The sequence below is a fragment of the Ambystoma mexicanum genome, chromosome 1p (assembly GCF_040938575.1).
Source record: "Ambystoma mexicanum isolate Mex_15411 chromosome 1p, UKY_AmexF1_1, whole genome shotgun sequence".
Lineage (NCBI taxonomy): Eukaryota > Metazoa > Chordata > Amphibia > Caudata > Ambystomatidae > Ambystoma > Ambystoma mexicanum.
The window spans coordinates 1,313,601,395-1,313,615,599 of NC_090921.1; positions in this window are offsets into that span (position 1 = coordinate 1,313,601,395).

The following is a 14,205-nucleotide window of genomic DNA, read 5'->3' on the forward strand; positions in this document are numbered from 1 at the left end:
GTGTTGAATACGTGCAAATGTTACCAATTCACTGAACTTCAACGAATCCTGGTGGATGTTCAAACTTAAATCGACATCTACAAGACTCAATGAGGCAGAACCAACTGGACAGTACACACGAGGAGTTAGCCCCATGCCCTCTCTTTTCCATTCAGGCTTGCTATTACTGAGTTGTGCCCCCACCAGCCTTGACTCCCTGCAGGGCAGCCCTTGTTTTCCATGCCTTTACACACAGGCAACGGCACATCTTTAGGCTTCACCTACCTAGCCACTCCTTCTGTCTCAGTTAGCTTCTGGCCCTTAGCAACACAAGCACGCCGGCACTCCGGCTTCAGTGATGCGCCCTAGGGCTCATCGGCCACACCAGGGCGGCCTCCTCCCCTTCTCACTGATGTTTTCCATCACCTCCACCTTTCTACACAGTGAGTCACTCCATTGCCTAGCGGCACCTTTGCAGTACCATTATGCAGTATTCTCATGTGCCTGGGACCTTGATCTGGCTCTTTACTTTACTGTGCTCAGCCTGTGTATTATTGTCATCGCGCGTTCGTATGGACCGTTCCCCATGACTACGGGACGCAGGTCCATGTCGCACGTGTGCACTATCTGGCACCCTGCCTCACACAATTATGGATATCACTGTCCTAGGCAGCCTACACCCGCTCACACCAACCGGCTCCCACGACTACGGGACACGGTTCTATGGTGCGCATGCACACAAAGAAGACATCTCTCTCCATTACCCATGCGCAGTGAAGCATCCTGACACAGTTCCATTTGCGGCGGCCGCCGCTACAGGACACTCGCTGCTGTTCGCTACACAGTGCTTGCTCCCACATTCAGTAAATTCTCGCCAAACCTAGCAGAGGATCCAGTCCTCCTCTCAAACAGCACTCCACTTGCCTCCTCCTAATTGGGCCCTTCCTATCTATCTACACTTCCAGGGACCTGCCATTTGCCGGATACTATGAATCTGTGCTGATCAACCGAAACTTCCGTGCACTGCTGCTACAGATTTATTCTGGCCCATATGTCAATCAGGTAACCTCTTGGGGACTAGTTCCTCCCAATATATGGGGCTGTGAGTATAGCATCACATTGCAGTCCCCTGTTTCTAACATAGACACCCGTCATTTTTCTACCCCCAGTGCCAACTTTGCTTGAGCGCCCGTGCCAGGACCCATGCAAGCTCCAAATCATTTGCCTCCAAGTATAGCCCTTTCAAGCCAGTAAGTGCCCTCCGTGGGTGCATCTCTTTTTAAGGTTAGTGAAGAACTGGAACTGTGATAACCAGACATAACTTTGTTTGTTATCACTGTGTATATACCTTTTGTACATATATCTATTAACTGCTGTTTGCAGCACATTTTAAAATATTCTTTTTACTCACCTTCCCCCTCACCTGTCCTTTGTCTAGGGGCAACCGCACCTTTGCTCCAGATGAAGGCTGTTCCTTACCCAAAGCCGAAAACTTCTGTGGAACTCCGCACCAATGGTGCCTTTGTGTTCCATCCTTTGAACTTTGAATCGTGATTCATTTTCTTGACGTCGATCTACTAAAAGGTCACCCTGTAGCCTGGCTTTGGTAGAACTACTCAATATGTCTCCCACCCAGACTTGCAACAACACACATGCTTCTCTGGGAAGATAAAATGGATACAATTGCAATGTATTTACAGGACACCAATATGTATTAGAACACTATGGGCCTCATTACGACCGTTGCGCTCCCATAATAATGGGGGCCGGTACGGGACCGGCCCCCTTCAATACGGGAGCGCTTATTACGAGGTTCCCTTTGCGGGACCAGGATCAGACGTCTGGCAAAACCATGAGAGGAAGAGGGAGGCAACAATGGGACACTTGTAATGTGCCCGTTGTTACCTCCCTCCCCATTCCCATTGAGCCCTATGGGGGCTCAAATGGGAATGGGGAATGGTTCCTGCAAGGAGGATTTACCGGGTCCTCCTATGTCGGAGTGACCCGGTAAGTCCCCATTGCAGGAACCCGGTAATGGAGCCCGGTTTGCAGGCAGCCATGGAGCTAATAGCTCCATGGCTGCCTCCAAACTCGTAATGAGGCCCTATGTATGGTTAAGCATTTCCTGCATATTTGTTTTGTGGCACTGCTTTGCTTTAATTTATGTTTTTGTATTAAGTAATGCATTTTGTGGACTTACCCCTTTGAACTTTCTATTTACTGTTGTCCACCACCATCTTTCATACCACTTTGGATCATATACTCTTGCAGATGGGGATAACTATGCTACCCCCCTGCAAGAGAACAATGCTTGATATTTCTGTATACTTGAACTACTTTACATAGAATACTTAAAATAATAAAAAAACCCAGCAATATAAAAAGCTGATGAACACCATTTAAGTTGAGTGTATGTTTGTACAATGAACATCTATCCACTACATGGCGAATTGTCATGTTGCTGTAGAGGTATGACACACAGTTGAATCCATTTGCATTTAAATTATTGCAATCTTGAACTACCACAGGTAGGACGCCCCCCTTGTCTCAAAAGACTATGGTGTTTAGACATCCGCAAAAGTTGGGTGGTACACAATTGGAGGGAAAATTGCAGCCTCCACACGAGACGGAGAGGGCAGGAGCCTTTCTCCCCCCTCCACCCGCAGCTACTCTCTTGCTTCCCTCCATTATGCACACCGAGCCACTTCTACGAGCGACCTGAGCGGCGGACTGCAATCCACCAGGATTAGACATCCCGACCCCTGATGTGCCCTCTAGTGTATTGGTGAGCATTTTCTGAGCTTCCATACATCCTAAAGCATTATTTCGCATGATTCTGGCACCCGCCTCCCCTCCGAGTATCCAGATCAGCTGTTTTATACATTTGCCTGATCGCAAGATGGCCGGCGCAATGCGGCCCCATACCGAGGCTGCTTACCGTTGCTAAGCAATGGGCCTCCTTTTGTTTCCTGCAACATCCGCCGGCAGGCGGAAGCCGGCCCTCACACGAGAAGGCCTGGCATGAAAAGGCCCTGCTCTGCGCCTGTTACGCGCACTGGTGCGCGACACTAATTCTATCCTGCCAACGAAGATACGACTCCTAACATATTGTTTGGTCTCTGATTCAGGAGCACTTCCTGACTTGCTCGTGGGTCTGCCTTCTGATTGGGCAGTCACCCTCCTTAGCCTATCGTGGGGATCCGGCAGGCATGAGCCGGCCAACATCGAAGGCTCCCACTAAGGCTCCTGACCTGAGCCTGACCAGAGGCTGCCAGAGTCCTGGCCCTAAATCCCTGCGCAGCCCAGGCGCCCTAATCACCACGAGCGCTACTCGCACCCTCCCGCTGCAAACACAGAACCTAGACTCCTACTGAGTCAATAGCATTCGAACTGTGAGTAACAGAAAAATCCTTTTCTCCTGTATGGACTCCATGTTTCACGCGCCTCATGGCACAGGCTCTCTCCCTTACTTTTTCCCGGCTGCATCACCACACTTGCCACAAAAGATAGCAACTAATACTGCCTCCCCATGTCATGCTCTACTGTTGTGCCTTATGGTCGCTAATAGACCACATTTTATTTGTGTTGTGCCTCATGGTCACTAATAGACCACATCTGATTTGTGTTATGCCTTTGACCAATAGACTTAATAGACCACATCTGATTTGTGTTATGCCTTTGACCAATAGACTTAATAGACCACATTTGATTTGTGTTGCGCCTTATGATCGCTGATAGACCACATTTGATCTGTGTTGTGCCTCATGGTAACTAATAGACCAGATTTGATTTGTGTTGTGCCTCATGGTCGCTAATAGACCACATTTGATTTGTGTTGTGCCTTATGGTCGCTAATAGACCACATTTGATTTGTGTTGTGCCTTATGGTCGCTAATAGACCACATTTGATTTGTGTTGTGCCTTATGGTCGCTAATAGACCACTCTGATCTGTGCTATGCCCTAGCCTCACACGCTATGCATCATAGTCACTGTCTGATTGCCTTATCTAGGTGCCTTCAGTTTCGGCATTTTTGCCTCCCATGCTAGGTACTATAGTCACTGTTTGATTGCCACATCTAGGTGCCCTCAGCCTCTATATCTTAGCCCTGTTGGAACAGGCGTATTTAGGTGCCTCCCATGCTATGTACCCTAGACACTGCCCATTCATGCCTCATATACTTGTGCCCCTACTAGTGAATGGTGCCTAGACCTTACAGATCTAGCCACACAGCCTTAGACACAGTCACCGATTTTCAGTACCTTGAAGACCAGTTATCCTAGTCCACACACACCAAGTGGCATTGCTAGCTAATAGGAATAGCTTCGCACTATGTCTAGCTCACTCAACATTTACTTTCTAATGATTATGGCCACACTGCACGCCTCCCCCAAGAACAGAAGTTCCCCCTTGCAAGCCAGCTTTCGCTCCTCCTCTCTTACTCACCATACCCAAGACCCCCAACAACCTTGGCTACATCAGCCCCGCGCACCAGGCCACGCCAGGCCAACTAGTCTACACCTCTCAGCCTACCCCAACTCACGAGAGAAACCTTAAATTACGCGCCAGACTTAATAAACTCTATGAACCGCTTAGAAGATCCCTACCCACTATAAAACGCACAACGAAAGTCCAACACATTAGAATATGCACTGCACCCCCTCAATCTCCCCCAGCAGTGAATATAAACATGCTTAAGACAAATACCAACTCATCCAATTTGGCCATAACCAAAATGGACCATAAAGGACACTCCCTCAAGGGAGCACTCCTTAATGTAAGATCCCTAGTGGCACATGCCATCGACCTAGCTGATTTAATCAAAGAAGCCAATCTAGACTTTATTGCTATAACTGAGACCAGGCTACACAATGCGGCAGGCCCATCGCTCATGTTGGCCATTCCTGACAGTCACACCATATCTAGGCAGGACCGAGAAGGCTCCCGCGGAGGTGGAATCGCCATTATATCCAAAATAAACTTATCACTACGACTAGTCCCTACTACAACTATGCAATCCTGTGAAACTCTCACTGCCAAGATTCCCATAAACAACACCCAAACTCTTTCAATTCATCTAATTTACAGACCACCGGGTCCACTTGGAACCTTCGAGGAGGACCTGCACAGCCTTCTGGCCAACAATACCAAAACGACTTCCCAATTGATGATATTAGGGGACTTCAACCTTGGCTTCAATGACCAAGCAGATGCCCATGCTTCCACTATTGCCAATACCCTTCACACCTTGGGACATACCCAAAAAGTTAGCACCCCCACACATACAAAGGGTAGAATACTTGACTGGATCGCTGATTCCAACTGCTCAGCCACAGTATCCTCTATTACGCCCCTCTCCTGGACAGACCACTCCTTGGTGTCCTTTAATTTACTAACTCCAAAACTACCCAGCCCTGCCCCACAGGTAGCTCCACCATGCCCTACAAGAAACAAAAAGAATATTACAGCGATAATATTATTCCCCTGATCCTTCCTACCTTAAATGCACTGCCAGACAACCTTGACCCTAGTGCATTGGTCAACTAATTCAACAACATCATGCGCACCACTATGGACAAAGTCGCCCCTCTCAAGATGCAAACATGCAAACCCAAGGCACATTTAAACAAGTGGTTCACACCAGAACTTAAGGCCTTGCGCCTAAACAAAAGAAAATGCGAATCCAACTGGAAACTATGTCCAACCGAAGAGAATAAAGCTAACTTAACTAACATCTCTCAGCATTATAACAACGAAATCTGTCTAGCGAAACGCAACTCCTACAATTTTCGCATTGCCAATGCCAACTCAAGTATGAAGGAACTCTGCTCCATCTTGAAAGAACTTGAGTCCCCCATTGCCACACCTGATACCTGCATCAAAGACCAGACCTGTTGCACAGATATCCAAACAGCCCTAGCAAATAAAATCACCACACTGCAAAACAAAATCCAACTAAAAAAAGATTCCCTAAACCTCACAAACAAGCAGCCACTTAACAACACCATTAATGACCCAACCATCAAATTCTCCTTCACTAAAGCTACCATCTTAGAGGTAGAGAAAATCATCCTCTCCCTCAAACCGTCAAACTGTAAGGGTGACATCTGCCCAGCACAACTAATAAAGGACGCTGCCAGAGACCTTTCACCGTTCATTTCAAAATTGATCAACACCTCCTTCGGTACAGGTAATATCCCAGCGAACCTAAAACAATCATGGGTGCTCCCACTCCCCAAGAAGCAGACTCTTGACCCCCTCATCCCCACTAATTATCGGCCTATCACTACCGTACCTTTCCTACTGAAGATTCTAGACAAGGTTGCCTATACACAAATTCGAAGACACCTTGAACTAAACAATCTACTGGGAGCAACACAATCTGGTTTCCGTCCACTCCATGGTACTGAAACTGCACTCATTGATCTAAAAACCCAAATAGACGAACTGAGAGATCAAGGTAAGACGGCACTCCTCCTCTTACTTGATCTCTCAGCTGCTTTCGATCTGGTGGATCACAGGGTCCTCTGCAAACACTTGGACACTGCTGCTCACTTCTCCACGCATGCCACCAAATGGATTGAATCCTTTCTGAGTGAGAGAACAATGAGAGTCTTCTCCCCCTCGGCAGCAGCCGACCCTCTTCCAATCACGTGCGGTGTCCCTCAAGGCTCCTGTGATTCACCAACCCTGTACAACATATTCACTAAACCCCTCTTCGATGATCTGGACCATCTCGGTATCACCTACACTAACTATGCAGATGATACACAGATTCTCCTCCCACTTTCTGGGGATCACAGCAAGGACAGGGAGTTGGTGAATAGGGTGTACCTCATTATTCAGGCATGGATGGCATCACAAGGCCTCTGCCTGAATGATGATAAGACTGAGCTGATCATTCTGGGAACGCAGGCTAATATCAACAAACTAGGCAAGGACTACTCCGCGTTCAACATAGATGGCAATAGCATCAAGGTTTCGAGTGAAGTAAAAACACTAGGCTTCTATCTCGACTCCACCATGTCTTTTGCCAAACAGGTTAACTCCTTAGCTTCCACGATAGCCTATACCTACAAATTAATAAGAGCAGGTAAACCTTTCTTATCTAATAACAGCTGCATGATCCTAGCGAGACCTTTAATACTATCACGACTCGATTATTGCAATGCCCTTTACAGTGGCGCTAACAAAACTCACCAAAAGGCTACAAATCCTACAAAACAACGCCCTTAGAGCCGTCTTAGGCATAAACAAAAGGGAACATATCTCCTGCACTAGACAACAATACAAATGGCTCTCCACCGACAATAAAATTCACCTAAAAATGCTCTCCTTGACGCACAAAGCCCTCAATAACGCTGCCCCCATTTACCTGATGGACAAAATGAGAAGAAAAATCTCTAGCAGACCTACAAGAACTCCCAACTCCAACTGTTTGGAAATTCCAAGACTCAAACTTGCCAAAATTGGCGGCACAAGCTTCCCTGTGCTTGCCGCCTAATGGTGGAATGCCCTGCCACACAACCTTAGATCAGACCAACCTTTCCCTCACCTTAGAACGAATCTTATCAAACACTTCAATGACAACAACTTGTCAGGTTTGAAAGACTTAATTTGTGTTATGTTATGTTACTTATCTGAATGTATATATTTACCATCAAAGATTTATCACTTTTGTAAATTTTAATTATGCAACATTGTAATTTGCTTTAACACTGTAATTTCTATGCAACATTGTAAGCTTCGTATATTCTGTTCACTGCGCCCGGTTACCCTTGGGTCTGGCGAGCAATACAAATAAACAAACAAACAAACAAACAAACAAACAAACACATACAATGGAAATCTTTCCTAACAATATAAAAACGAAAAGCCTTTTTTAAAATCCGGACCAATTTTCCTTAATCCATCAAAACCACGTGGGGCACCTTCCAACACAGGTTGAAGGGCGCTCGGACTGGCAAAAACAACTTTAAACAAGCATTGGGAATGCCATCAGTTTGGTCTTTTGTTTAGGCATCAGAAAGGCATTTGCCAGGCACAGCCATAGTGGCATTAACTGGCTATTGATGGTAGCAGGCGCAAAATGGTGCGGGTACCTGGGCATCTAATAGCAGTTCCTGTCAAATGCCTAATAGCTATACACAAGTCAAAACTGTTGGCTTTGTCAATGCTTGTTTTTAACATGACTTCAATAGTGCTTATAAATCTATTGGCTGATGGCAGACCTGGCTAAGGCATGTTTATTACACCAGTAGCAGGTTTACAACTACAATTGTCATTAACTCTCAGAAGACTGCTTTGAAAAATCACTGGCAGGCACTTCTATTGCAAAGTTTGCTACTAAGGCTTAATTAAAGCAAGCTCAAATAATTCCCACAAGGAGGTGTTTTGGGAGGTAATGGGCAGGAACTTGGTGGGAATGGCATTGGGATTAGCATAGCCATGGAAAGTCAATGGAGGGCGGGGGCAAGTTACCAAACAACAGACGTAATATTATAACTTCTTTTTTGCAGTATATTCATTTAAATAGGGATTATATTCTGCCAACTAAGAGGTTCTGTGTTGGCGTAATCTAAGAACTTCCTAGTCCCTCCAACTAAGAAGTTCTAATACTACGCCAACACCGAAATTTCTTGACCTACCCAGTATTTGAGGAATCAAGCTAGCTTCCAACTTTTCACCTACATCAACTATTGAGTTAAATCCATTCAATGTTGGCATCATCAATGAGATAGCTTGAGAAAGACCTAGGGCCTCATTACACGGATGGCGGAGAACCATGGCGCTATTTGCGCCATGGTTCATGCCGGTAAAATACCGGCACCGCCTTGGCGGAAAGGGGAAGTAACGCCCCATTCCAAGGTTGGCGGGGCGGTAATTCCCCTTCCACCATTTCCCATAGGGCAAAATGGGGAAGGCGCTAATTGCGGTAACGCAAATTGCGGTACTGTAATTAGCTCCCTGGGTCCCTTTGCGGGTTAGTTTTTAACGCCTGCAAAAAGCAGACGTTAAATCCCCCAACCCGCAAAGGGACCTCCTAGTAAGGCGGTAAGGATTTACCGGTACCGGTATTTTACCGCCATCCGTGTACTGAGGCCCCTAGTGTCGAAACATGTGCCGGCTGACAATAGATCTTTTAAGAAACAAGCGACATACAATAAGTTCACAAATTGAGTGATTATATATGTCAATTATCGTCATTTAAGGGGGGAGCGCATCTGACTAGCAACAACACTGATTTGTATTTCATTATAATGTTCATCTCAGTTGTCAACTATGCCTTCATCTTTTCAAACACAGGCCCATTTAGATGCATGAAGAGATATCCAAGTCATCAATCCCGGTTCTGATATACCAACATTGCTTGCATTCAACAACTTCTTGATCTTGTCAAATCATTTAACACAAAGTGTATCCACACACAGTTTGCTTATTATGTATCTCAAATTAGATTTTCAAAAACATGTCTACCAGAATTTGTACTGGAATGCATGTGTGGGATTTGTATAGCACAAACTCTGCTGGGAAGCAACGGAGCACTTCACATAGGGAGATGCCCCAGGTGGGCCACAGCCATGGAGGTGGTGAGTATAATACAAACTCAGTCATCTGTACAAGGAATATACTTGGGCTCTGACGCCTCATATCCGACATCTCTTTACCATGTCTCTGTACTTGGAATGACCTCACTGGAGTCCTATTTCTTCCTCAGTGGCAGAGACAGCTACCTGAGTCTGGATGCACTAACCCCCGGCCTACGACTGAAGAGAGATAGAAGAGATAACCACTTTCCCTCAACAACTTTCCTCGTCTGTTTTCATCGTACACATACTACACGTGTTTCTGGAGTGTATCTCCTATTTCTGCCTCCTTCAGGAGCTTCTACTTCCGGGTCAGTTTCAAAGGCAGTGTGGTTCATGCAGCCCTCCTATGTGTGCAAATCTTCTTTGTAGTCACAATTAATCTGCACATTTAAATGTAAAAAATGCAGTCACTATGTAAAAATATATAGTATATAACACACATTTATACAACACCTCACTCAATGCCTTGAATCGTGGTATCTCATTGATAGTTCTTACCGCAGGAATCTCACTTGAATTCACATATTTTTCATCTCCAATTGTTCTATCTAACACTTATTTGTTAATCAATCATAAATCATGTATGTGCTTGGTGTCGAGCTGCTTCTCGTTCCCCCTACGCCGGCACTCTACATGCCACCAAAGATCTTAGCGTGATTGGGATTTATCTGTTAAACCCTGCATGTGAGTACATCCTAATGTCCACACTTGCGCAATGCAGGCGGAAGCGTCTTGGCTAGTTGATGTCGTAGCAACACTAGAATGACTATTTCAGCTTCGAGGCGCTTTGCAACGCTCCTTCTCAGTCAGACCTCTTTTCTTGCCTCAGAATGCCGATGGGGCTTATAGAAAACCACCTCTCGCCGTGACGCTGAACCAGCAGCTTAATATATGGAGATTTCGGCACGTGATCCTCACAGAGTGTGCCACAGTGCCTGGGGTCCCAAGATCTAAGAACCTCTTGTATGATTTGCACAATTTGCAACTTACTCCTAAGCACAATATATTGCCCCTACTCGTAGAGGGAAGGGAGAATTATTGTGCTGGTTTTTCACCAAAGTCCCTGTACTTTGGGTCCACGTGGCAACGGCTAGGAGAAGGAAGGTCCAATAGGACCAAATGGGCCTCTCTATCTGGACCAAAGGCTGAATACACACAAAAGTCTGGATATTATTGTCTTACTAACGATTGCTTTTAAGAGCCATATCATTAGGCTGCACGCTCATTATATGGCTCTTCAAAGGAATCTTTAGTAATACATTGATATCTGGACCTTTGTGTGTATTCAAATGAGCTGTACGCAATTTAATAAAAAGCAAAAGCATGCAGGTGAGGAGGACTAGCAAACCACAAGGTCTTTTCCTATTGTCTGGTCTCCTCCTGAGAAAGGTTCCTCTGGCAACTACCTGAGAGTGAGGTTCACAACCTCTGTCAGGTGGGCCCAGCTGATAGAAAAAACAGGGCCATATTGGCAACAGCGCCACGTAAGGTGTTATTCCTCAGGGGGTGTTCTGCGCCTTGGATGGGGCACTGTACCTTAGGTGGGATGCTACGACTTAAGTTAAGTATTGGGCTTTAGGTGTGGGATTGTTTCTAATGGCGGGATAGGTTCGTTGTCATTTCATCGTCAGCAATTGTTTCGATGGTTATTTTAATGAAACGTTTTCGCTGAAAAACACATCGCAAAATGTTTATTTTTATTCTTGGGGAGTTCACCCATCCAAATCCCCCCAGCCTACCATTATTTACTATTCCAGAACCCCGCCAACCCCTTACATGCCCCCCTATAATTTCTGATGGGTTTTTATGGCAAAACATTTTCATGAAATAAAACGTTGAAACAATAGCTGTCAGTGAAAGGACGTTGTACCAGTGGGAAATTGTGCCTTCTGTGTGCTGCTGAGCTTTAGGTGATGTATCAGGCTTTAGGTGGGAGTATTGTGCCTTAGGTGGCGTATTGCCCTTTAGCTGGGGTACTGTACCTTAGTTCTGGTACTGTTCCCCAGCTGGTGCTTAGCAGGAGATGAGGGTCACATAGTCATGGAGGTACCCAACGCTCTACCAGTGGTGATAGGCATGCAATGCCCAACCACATTGTCGGGTTTGCACCTGTCAATGCCACTCTGGGTCCCCTGGGTATAGCAGGTATCTGGGACATGTCGTGTGCCATTACGGAGAAAGACTTGGGCACGGCACAATCACATCACGTTTACAACAAAATGGACCGTTAGATCGAGAATGGTAAGAAACATGTCACTAGATACTTTAACACAAAAAATTGAATGCATTCAAAATCCAAACAATCCTTTAGTGGGACTAGAGCAATATAGGTTGTACCAACCATGAGTCAAATCACACAATAATGAGTCGTGTTTTATGTAGAAGAGCTGAGGATGGCAAGAAACGAGTATGGTGGTAATAGGTTGTAATTGTTTTTATGTTTTAGATGATGTCCCTTACTCCATGTACCCCCAAGTGAGGCATAGCATGCACTCAGCTTCTGTCGTGAAGAAGGTTGGGATAATAGATGGCTATAAACTGAAGCCCAGAGAAACCAACTGAAACACGTGTCGACTAGCATCATCTGTTGATTAACAGATAGACGCATCCTTACAAGAAAGGGGTGTAAAGAATATATTGTCTCAAGAATTTGTGTTTATAAGGTCATATATTTTAATGAAAGATGGATGATTAGGAAGTGTGCATGAATAGTGGAGTGCATGTGTGCGATGGATCAAACTGAAGGGAGTTTTTTTTAATGATTGTGTGATTTGACTCATGATTGGTACAACCTATGTTCATCTAGTACCACTAAAGGATTGCTTGGAATTTTGAATAAATTCGATTTTTTTGTGTTAAAATATCTGGTGTCAAGTCTCTTGCCATTCTCGATCTAACAGTCCATTTTGTTGTACACACCCCTTTCTTACCTGGAGGAACGTACAGAATCTAAGGTACCCTTGCATTTTGAAACAATCACATCATGGTCATCATGTGGTGGGTAGGATGGAATAGAGTGCTGCTCGGAGCTTCCAGATGATCACCTGCTTTGAATGTAATGCTCAACTTTACTGAAAGGTTTTCTTGTTGAGTTCTCACCACCTGATGAGAGGAAGGTCTACATTCAACTCTGAGTCAGCCATCAACCACTTGGCTGCAAAGGTTGTTGGATCCTTGATAGGAATAGTTGAGCATGCCATTGCTCTCGGTGGGAGGCAGAGGAGACACCTGTGAACTGTCATCAGGCGTCAAGGCTACAGAAGGCCTGCATCGGGCCAACACCTAGAGAGAGATGCTTATGGACACTGGAGGAGACCTCTGGGGCCCTGACATCAATCGATGAAGCGGCCACGGTTTGTGTAGTGTCTACGTACTCTCAATATTTGAGCCATGGATGCAAGCAGGAAGGTGAGTGTTGATGCAGAATAATTGGAGTTGTACCAGTTGTCCCACCATGGGAGCTATGCCTTTCTTGTCGTCTTTCTAGTGCAATGCCGTTGGTGGTCAGGGTGTGCTTGCTCACAAACGTTGTTTCAAATATGTATTTTGCACTTGCTTCAATAATGGGAACTTTGCAGCTTTGGGCTTGCATGATGCATTTTGCACATTGAGTATTTTTTTTTATTGATTGTGTTTTTCAAATAATGCAGCTAAATTGATTGACTGGATGTCTAGTGACTGCTCTAGAAGTGTCCACTTCCATAAATTTGAAACTAACGTTCGCACCCTCTCAGGACAGTGCAGACTGTTTCTAGAGCAATCTATGGATCTCCTACCCAAGGAAATCGCAAGGCCTGATTCACAAAGATTTCTTCTGGAGCAAATTAGCAGATGCCCACATTCTGCCCTGAATTGCACCTGCTACCGAAGTCTGAAACTGGAGCAAACCCAGAGACTTGCATCCGCACATGTACTTATCAGAGATGCTGCAGGCCTCTCCAGATTGCATCCGCTTTTAGGCTTTGTGAATCAGGTATAAGGTAGCAGGTGCAAACCAGAGATACTCCTGGGGACAGATCCCAAAATGTAACGCAAATAAAAAGAGCGTAGAGGATGCACTTGTTTCCTTTGCATTACTTTTAGAAATGCACAGGTCATGTTATTCTCAAAAGAGAGCTGTGCATTTCTTGAGGACTGCACAGCAGTGCAAAAGATGCACTGGCAAGCCCCCTTGCATACACTTTCCTGACACTAATGTATGACTGGCTCCCGTCAACCACGCGGGTGCTGTGAGTTCATTTTACAGTGTTGGGCCCTTAAACGACTCAGTCACTGTGAAATGTAAACCAAAAAAACCTTTCTATCCCTGTTTGGGGCATGAAAATGCTAGTGTGTGGCAGTTGTCATTTCAACAACGGCTGTCACACTTCAAGAAAAATACCTAACAATGGCAAAAATTACCTTGTCATGATTTGCGCCTCCCCTGCTCCTGATCTCAACAGGCGCAGGGGAATGTGACTTGTTTCTGCATATTTCAAAGCGCAATCCTTTTGTGAATTTGGGAAATGCATTGAAATATGCACCTATTTGCGCAAAGGGTTGAGAAAGGGCATTAAATGTGAGCATCTTCATTTGCTCCAAAAGCATTGTGCCCCATTCTCAAATGACTACGATGGACACATTTAGGTGCACTAAGA